The sequence below is a fragment of the Rhyacophila brunnea genome, unplaced genomic scaffold (assembly GCF_057557595.1).
Source record: "Rhyacophila brunnea isolate RB1 unplaced genomic scaffold, BYU_Rbru_1.0 scaffold_4, whole genome shotgun sequence".
Taxonomy (NCBI): domain Eukaryota; kingdom Metazoa; phylum Arthropoda; class Insecta; order Trichoptera; family Rhyacophilidae; genus Rhyacophila; species Rhyacophila brunnea.
The window spans coordinates 52,464,671-52,472,537 of record NW_028233068.1 but is presented as its reverse complement, the minus strand read 5'-3'; the positions used below and the strand labels follow the sequence as shown (position 1 = coordinate 52,472,537).

General features: G+C 35.8%; 1 protein-coding gene across 2 annotated transcripts in view; it reads left to right on the top strand.

Annotated features, from left to right (window-relative positions):
- The first annotated feature begins 732 nt into the window (after positions 1-732).
- The window catches only part of LOC147067505 (uncharacterized), a 164,605-nt gene continuing 157,470 nt past the window's right edge, over positions 733-7,867 (top strand). For both annotated transcript variants that reach the window (XM_085953887.1, XM_085953886.1), the window contains exon 1: positions 733-1,109. The gene's annotated coding sequence lies outside the window, so the exon portion shown is untranslated. The remainder of the gene's footprint in view (positions 1,110-7,867) is intronic.

Below are 7,867 nucleotides of genomic sequence, written 5' to 3'. Positions count from 1 at the left end.
CCCCACCAATATCTTAACCCCGCCGCCGAGAGATCCTTCGGAGAAAAGACGGGCTAGTTGAGTTGTAAGCCCGGCTGTCATCTCTTGCGCCGGTTTCGCCCACGCAATCAAAAACACGCGGCCAAACTAGGTACTTCTATCTTGCATAAAAATAACAAACTTCATTCCTTGATAATTATTTACCTAACAGCCTTCAAAGAAATATTTAAAAAAAAGAAAGTGCGCCTTTCTTCGTAATATTCAAACATAGAATATGAATTTTAAAAACGAACAAGTTCATAACGATTGAGTGCCCAGTCTTCGTGGGTGATTAAGACATTATCTGTGGTTACCCAGAGTGGTTCGCCCGCCGTAGGAAGAAAAGGAAACGAACAACATGCGCATATTACCGGGAATACGGCGGGATAGAAGAAGACAGCATTACCGAAAATAAATCGGACAGCCGCCATTGTAGCCGTCACCCTCATTCACATGCAAAAAACGTAAATTTTAACATCTCCATTTCATTTTTTCTTCAAAAGTTTGACCATTCGTGTTTGGAAGGTGACCGATGGAAGCTCGTGTCCCTCTCGCACGTCTTAAGGGTTTATTTACATTTCTTCAGTCGCTCTCTCGCTCTCCTCGAGACGATTGACCCAATCTCGATTCAAAAGAACACGTGCCTGTGTTTGTGTCTCTTTCGTTGATAACTTGATTTGGCTTGTTCTCGCCGAAAAGATTGAGATGGAATCTGTACGGGCATGTTCATATCTCAGACCGGTCGCTTTTCTTCTTTATTTGTTTTCGTAAATGGCGTCTGGAAACATTTGAATTTTCCCTGCGGACCCTCGCATTAACAATAAATACTGTCAGTTTTCATAAATAGGCGGTGCATCGTACATTTTCGCGTGTTTGAGTTTGTTTAGTGTGACATTGATAATGGACAGTGTAAAAAACCAATCGCATAACACGGTGATGTGACAAAAGTTTGTAACGATGTAATTAATGTGTTTCTGTGAGCCAAGAAAAAGTTTTTAAGTGATGAAAAATTGTTTCACTAAAATGGATTATCTATCATCAACCCTGTAATGGATTACATCAACTTCAAAACAAGAAAATTGAGTGAAAAGGTAAAAAAATACAATGTTATTATTTTGAAATGCAAAACATGTAATGATAATAATACAACTGCTTGATGAAGGCCGCCATTAGCTCTTTCGATTTCAAACATTGCCATGAATATAATACAAAACCTTCAGAATTCCAGGTACAAAAGGGCGCTTCCAGTAAAACCATTTTGTGACGATCCGTCGGTTCAAGATGTTAATTGTCGGAATATTAGCTAATTTTATTAATCTCCTGTTGGTTTTGACATTTACCATCAATTTGATAATATACCTACAGCGAACAATACAAAAATGTTAATTAATGTGATGTGAAAGAACTTTTTACGACGAGTTGAACTTTTGTCAACAAATTTCTATTCAAAACTACGAAACCGTTAATATGATTTGTACAATTTAATAAATATAATATATTTACCCAATATCGCAAATCAATTGCATATATTATTATAACTAGGGATTTAAATAATATACCTATAAACATTTAAAACTTTGTAATTATACCGATATTAATGTATACATGCGACGGCATCCTTATGGATTGACGACATTTAGGTAATTTTTCACAATAATAACTTTGAGGAATGTTGTAGGCACCTACATCTTATTTTCTATGTAGATAGGTCCTACCAAGTGTAGGGAAATATCGAATCCATTGTTAAATGTGTGACCATTTATTTAGAAAGACAAGAAAATTGAATAGGTACCTAGGTAGGAAGTATATAATTTTGTTGGTTCTAAATCGTTCAAAACTTTGGATTTTTTATTTTTTTTGTTGTATATTTCTTGGATATTCAATCTCTGTCATTGACTGTCACCTATGATTATGATTTATTAAAAAAATAATTATAAGTGCTTATTATGAGACACAAACCGTTCATATTTCTGCAAATACCTACATAGGTACACAAGTGATAAAATAAGATAAACATAAACTGTTTATTAATTAAAAATACAGCATAATACCCATGTACCTACTACTCATAATTCACATCATTTTATCATCAGCCTGAATCTATCCATTGCTGGATGAAGGCCTCTTCAAGCTGCTTCCACTTCTCTCGGTCCTATGCATTGCGTTGCCACGTACTTCCGCGAACTTTATCATTTCATCGATCCAGCAGCCTCTAGGTCCACCTTGCGGACGTTTTGTACTTTTTGGATACCACTGGATGACTATACATATTTGTCCAACGATTGTCTCTTCTTCGAGCTATGTGTCCAGCCCATCTCCATTTAACGCTTTTAATAAACCCTATTACATCGCAAACCCTTGTCTGCTTCCTTATCCACTCATTTCCTCTTTTTGTCCTTTCGAGTTATGCCCAGCATGCACCTCTTCATACCACGTTGTGCTACTCTATGTTTCTCGATCTCTCTTTTACGTAGGGTTCATGTTTGACACGCATCTGTGATCACGGGAAGCACACACTGGTTGAACACTGCGCTTTAGGCACAGTGGAAGGTCACTTTTGAAGACATTATTCAGGCGGCCTTTATTTTATAATGTCGCTTATACCTACATAATTACATTGTCAACAATTTGTAGAAAAAAGTTTTAAAATGACGTGATCAATATTCAATATTACTATTATTTTTTGTGTATTTTTGGTAGGTACCTACTTATTATAAAACTAGGATAATACTTTCCAACCAATTCAATTTTGTCAAAACATGCGAGTTGAGGCTATTCATTTTATGAGGGATGAATTGCACAGATTATGTACAAATAGGTACTACAAATGTATGCATTCAGTAAATCAATGCATATTCATGAATTGTTAAGTATTACAATGATATCTTTTGAAATAATGTATAATATACCTACTAACTTACTTATATTTTTGTTAATTCAAAGCAATTATTAAGTATACCTACCAACGTACAAAGTACATGAGTCCATGTATTGTCAATTTATGTCAATTTATGCCCATTCAACATCTGATATTTTTAGTGATACAATGAGGGATCTACATTTTTATGTGTTCTTTCTAATTTAAAAATATTTTTTTTTAGTTTTCGGTCTTTTTTCCGTTCAGATATATTTTCATGTTTGTCTTTTGTAGTAAAGGCATTATGAAATACTGCTATTTATCATGTTATTATACATCATATAGGACGAAAAATGAAATTTAAACATGGTAATAACTCATTTTCACCAAATTTGCACGTGGGTACCGTGGTTTACTTCTCGCGTACCTACCTACAACGATTAATCCTCCCAATTTATCCTTTGTTCGTCAGCGTCGAGCATCCTTATTTTTTAAATTTTACAGGAACTGTTATACCTACTCGGTATAATTCCCAAGGGGTGATTGAGATGTATTCAATTTTTACCAAACATTTTTTCTTATCCACATAAATTGAAATTAATGTGACATGATTGACATGGTCCAGGATTTCGTCTTTTTGATTCCTGTACGTCACCTACGAGTCATGCCTATATTAACTCCTTCCACCCTTATCGATCCCTAGTCCTTCGCTGCCTAGGTCGAATTTGATGAGTTCATAGATCAAGCAGGTACTTATTAGAGCGTGCCTATGATTGTTAGTCAATGGCCCTTGCGTATCTCTTTATGACCACATGTTATCCACTAGCTAGCGAAATGACATGTCCAGCGCATTGAATTTTCATCCTACTCTTGATTTTCCTTTCATCCATTGTTTTCTTTTTGTAGTTTCCGCAAATACATGAGTAAGTGCCATGAGAGATTATTAGATTACCGAGCGAGTTAAACACACCATATTTTGATTATTAATAAGGCAACAACGAGGTAAACTGATCTCACGCAAGTGGAATAAGTATATCGATATCTGAAGCAACTTGTATCTCCTACCAATTATTGACACTATCAATGACAGGTTAGTTTTTCCCAAAAAGATTTGAAATTTTGTCGCTGCGGCTTATGGCACAAAAATGTACATACAGGAAAGAATTTTCACCTTCAGCGATTTTTTTTCATTGGACTCGTCAACTATAGATTGCAGATAGTGATATTTTTTAAAATTCAATTAAACCTTGCATAAACCAAGGCATAAAAGGTAATAGTCAAAAAATATTCCTAAGTTTACGTCCTGAGTAGCAGCGTTCGGCGCAGCGTTGAGCGTTTTGCGCAACTCAAACGTATAACCGTGCGTGAAAATGTTCGTAAACAATGTCGTTTTTTGGTTATACATTTATACGGTTATACGTTTGAGTTGCGCACAACACTCAACGATGCGCCGAACGCTGGCACTGAGGCCTCACACTACGTATTTAGGTACAACAGGTAGGTATCTATTATTGTTTGGTTTAGGCAGTTATTAATCGAATTTTAAAAACCATCTGCAAATTGTATTCTTAATTAATGAAAACATGGAAGTATGACTGACAAAGTGTGCATAATTTTATCGAATTTCCACAGCCTACATCTTATTATTGTTTGGTCTAGGCAGGGTTTAATTTAATTTTAATAATTAACCAATACTATCTGTAATTATTTGTGTTCTTGAAATGAAAGCAAATATGTTTGACTGACGAAGTTTAGTGTGCACTATTAATTTATGTCGGATCTTAACAGCCTACCTCTACCCTTTGCCACTGATAGAAATAGTCATTTTCGTTCTTTGCAATGTATATTTTCTTTGCTTGGTCGTCGTATTGATGCGTTCGCTTTTCTTTCCAGGCAGACACACTGTGTCATAATGTGACATAATTAGATAAGTAACTTCAGAATTATGTCGGTTATTAAATTAATCTTGCAAGATACCACAGTTGTGTTGCAGTGGTTTAGCCGAACCCAATATGTAAGAATAATTTAATTACTATCGCGTGTAGCTGGACCGCGTCGAGACACGCAAATCTTTCAACCAAATTGGTACTCCCGAATTACTCGCTCCCATTATTTTGATGTTGGGATAAATTATTTTGAAGTCCTCATCTCATTCACCACTTGCGATTGCCTCTGCCATTCACAACGCACGTAAATGTTCTAAATCTAAATGCATACATACATCTTCGCGAATGGCAACTTGACTGTTCGTTCGCTTTTTGTAGATCGTCGAAAGAAATACATATTATGTAACTCCTATGATGAATTTCTACGGCAATAAAAGTTGATTATTCTTTAAATTAATAATAGATACACGTAAGTTACACCGGATAAGTGCATGCTGGGAGTAACACGTATGGATTATTCGGTCGGTTGAAGCATCTCCATTGTATCGAAACCGTGTGTGATTGATCTGTCTGGGGTCCTTTTTCTCAAGATTTGTGATCATACTGAAACTCGATTTGATCGATATAAATAAAAAAAGATTTCAGTAAGTAGCACACATTTTTTTAGAAAGATCGACGTTTTTTTTAATTTAGGAAGTAAATATAAAATATGTAAATGAAAACTGTGAATTATTTAAAAATCCCTTTGTCGCTTTGATATAACTTATTAATCTATTTTTTTTTTGATTTTTTCCTTTTTAATATGTTTAGATACGTAGTATCGTATATAATTATATATATGAAAATGTAAATTATTACTACATTGTATGTTTTTATCGCTAGATTCCTCCAGTAAAAATATACATTAGCACTGCACATCGCCTTAATTCAAAACTCTAAAATAAACATGGATTTATTAATTTTGCTTATTAAATTTATTTGTTGTTAGCTATTTAAGTTCAATATATTCATTAGTAAGTAGTATTCACATGATGCACAGTTGACTGTTCTATTCAGTTAAAACCAGATGGCGCCTTAAATAGCGCTTGCACTCTGACGGTGTTGTTCTACCTACAGCAGCGAGGAATTATGACGCCTTACGAAGAGTCGAAGTAGTTCATGATTGGTGCGGATACTAAGTGGTATTTGTTAGAGACGAGGAGGCAACTGAACGGATTATGCAGCCTCTCGTCACATCCAATGTGAAAATGTAACGATGGACCTGACCCATCTTTTCTTCAAGTCAACTGGATTTCGTATTCCAGAAAGACAATTATAACTTTCACATGGTATTTAATTATGTCAGAGCTAGGCTACGGGATGCTGGTATGACCAAGGAAGACGTCCGAGCGATAGGGATTCCGTGTTGGTAAATATGGTAATGGGTATGTTTATGTTATAATCGTTTACTTAACACTGCTTCACGGGTAGTCTTCGCTACTGCAGGATCGGAACGGACATGGAAGACTAGTATGTGGTAACGTTGTCAATTACAGCCAAAGAATATCTTTTTCTATAGAGTTGGAGCCTAAACCATGGCCGCCCATACATCCTGAAGCGGGCCCCAAGCCAGGGTGTTGGCGGGCCATCCTACCCATCGCCAAGGTTAAGGGGGGTGTGATGGTCTACAGTAGTGTTTCTTAAATGGTATTCCGCGGGACCCCAGGGAAGACTAGTAGCAGTAGCGAAGGGTACATGTAGTCTGTTAAGATTCGTCATAAATAGTGCGCACTTTGCCAGTTTGTCAGTTTCATAGAAATAAGACTACAGACAGATGCTCTTGGTTAGTTTTTAAAATTCAATTAAACCATGCGAAAACCAAGCCATAATACTTAGATATTAGTAAAAAATACCTGCCTATAAAATATCTAAAATTATGCTATTAAATCATACATAACTTTGGCTATTTTCTATTAATTTCTGTTATCTATTATAGTTTGGTTAGGCAGGACTTAATGAATTTAAAAAAATGAACCAACAATATTAATTGTAATAATATTATGTATTCTTAATCCAACGAAAACAAATAAGTATGAATGAAAGAGTGTGCACAATTTTGTCGTATCGCCCAAAACATACCAAAACTATTATGGTTTGTTTGGTTAGGCAGGGTTTAATAAAAATTCGTTCAATTAAAACAAATACGTATGACTAACAAAGTTTAATGTGCACTATTTATTTGGATTATTGATTTTAACAGCCTACATCCACTCTTCACTACTGACTAGTAGTAACGTTGTCGATTACAGCCAAAGAAAATCTTCTTCTATAGAGTTAAACCATCGCCCATACATCCTAAAGCGGCCCCTAGCCAGGATCTTTGGCGGGCGACCCTACCCATCGCCAAGGATAAGGGCAGTGTGATGGTCTACAATAGTGTTTCCTAAATGGTATTCCGCGGGACCCCAGGGTTCCGCAAGGTAAAAATTAAGGCCATTCCGTCTATTTTTTTTAGCGATTTATTGTATTTTAAATGGATCCATTTGAATATTTTTTGAGTTCGGCACTCGGCATCATAATATTATGAAGCACTGATCGCGACCACTTTTTATGCTAGCAGATAAGCCAAGTAATATGCGACCTGTCGCCATATTATTTGAAAAATAAGCATTTTTATTAGTCAGAAAACACTAAAAATAATTAAAATAAAATTTTACACGTGAATTAGCATTTAATTATATCAATCGTACATAAATTATCATTTAAGTAATAATAATATCAACCATATTTTAAAATGATAATCGCCATCAAGTGAAATAGTTTCGCGGGCGAACTATTAGAACAAATTTGTGTGTGTGTCTAGCTCACTTAACTGATCGACACGCCACGCCTGGCACTCCCCTAAGCACGGACCCCCAGCCTAGAGCCCTGTCAATCCCCCCACCCATTGTGGGTGGGGGGCATGGCCTAAACCACTGACATAGTGCCTAATCATAATATTAAATTAAAACGAAAAAAATAAATCAATTCACCAAAACTGTTCATCCTAAAGCAACCCCCACATTTTTTTACATTCCATCCCTAAGGGCGGTTTCTTAGTAGCCAAGATAAGCGATTGGTCATAGGA